The sequence below is a fragment of the Styela clava genome, chromosome 6 (genome assembly GCF_964204865.1).
Source record: "Styela clava chromosome 6, kaStyClav1.hap1.2, whole genome shotgun sequence".
Classification (NCBI taxonomy): Eukaryota; Metazoa; Chordata; class Ascidiacea; order Stolidobranchia; family Styelidae; genus Styela; species Styela clava.
In genome coordinates, this window is record NC_135255.1 from 4970001 (window position 1) to 4971362 (window position 1362).

The 1362-nt window shown below is 52.5% G+C and overlaps 1 non-coding gene across 1 annotated transcript in view; it reads right to left on the reverse strand.

Moving 5' to 3' along the window:
• Nucleotides 1-1032, reverse strand: part of LOC144424903 (small subunit ribosomal RNA) — a 1810-nt gene extending 778 nt beyond the window's left edge. Inside the window, exon 1 of the ribosomal RNA XR_013477122.1 lies at nt 1-1032. This exon is cut by the window's left edge and continues 778 nt beyond it. This is a non-coding gene — a ribosomal RNA (small subunit ribosomal RNA).
• Nucleotides 1033-1362: the final 330 nt, after the last annotated feature.

The following is a 1362-nucleotide window of genomic DNA, read 5'->3' on the forward strand; positions in this document are numbered from 1 at the left end:
GTTTATAGTCAGAACTAGGACGGTATCTGATCGTCTTCGAACCTCTGACTTTCGCTCTTGATTAAAGAAAACATTCTTGGCGAATGCTTTCGCAGTAGTTCGTCTTCCGCCGATCCAAGAATTTCACCTCTAACGGCAGAGTACGGACGCCCCCGTCTGTCCCTCTTAATCATTACCTCGTGCTCCGAAAACCAACAAAATAGAACCGAGGTCCTATTCCATTATTCCATGCAACACTATGCAGGCGAACAGCCTGCTTTGAACACTCTAATTTTTTCAAAGTAAACTTATCGGCCACCGCCGACACTCAGTCAAGAGCACCGACGGAGAACCGAAGGTGAGGCGAACGCAACCAGTGACACGCCTTGCGACGGACCGGCGGCGCTCGCCCAAAATCCAACTACGAGCTTTTTAACCGCAACAACTTTAGCATACACTGTTGGAGCTGGAATTACCGCGGCTGCTGGCACCAGACTTGCCCTCCAATGGATACTCGTTAAGAGTTTTAGGATGTACTCATTCCAATTACAGGGCCTCGTTAGAGTCCTGTATTGTTATTTTTCGTCACTACCTCCCCGTGTCGGGAATGGGTAATTTGCGCGCCTGCTGCCTTCCTTGGATGTGGTAGCCGTTTCTCAGGCTCCCTCTCCGGAATCGAACCCTGATTCCCCGTTACCCGTTATCACAAAGGTAGGCACGTAGCGTACCTTCGACAGTTGATAGGGCAGACACTTGAATGATACGTCGTCGGTGCAGAGACCGTACGATCCGCGTGGTTATCCAGAGTCATCAAACGTCACAGGACGAACCCGGTCGGTTTTGATCTGATAAAAGCGCGCCTCCCGAAGTCGGCGCTTAATGCATGTATTAGCTCTAGAATTACCACAGTTATCCACTTCGCTTACGAGACCAAATAAACCAAGACTGATTTAATGAGCCATTCGCAGTTTCGCTTTACGAGAACTCGTACTTGCACCTGCATGGCTTAATCTTTGAGACAAGCATATCACTACTGGCAGGATCAACCAGATAGCTGCGACAGCTGCGCTCGGCCCTTGCTGGGCCGCCCGGCGCGTGCTCGTCGCATTCGTTTAAGACCGAGGCGATCGCCTGCGGCCGTACTCAGCTTCGACAGTCGCTGGCCGCGACGTCCACGCTCTCGCCGGCAGTGCCAGGCGGAGCGATTTGCGTTTTTTCTTTGCTCGCCCTCTCTCGGGCTCGATCCATTCAGTTTCGCACAAACAAGAGCTCTGCCGGCCGCCTGCAGCGGTGCCTAAAACCCGGGCATAACAATGCGACCGTTCTGCTAGGCCGACAAGCGCTCAAGCCAGACGCTCGATCGAACGCCCCCTACATATTAGT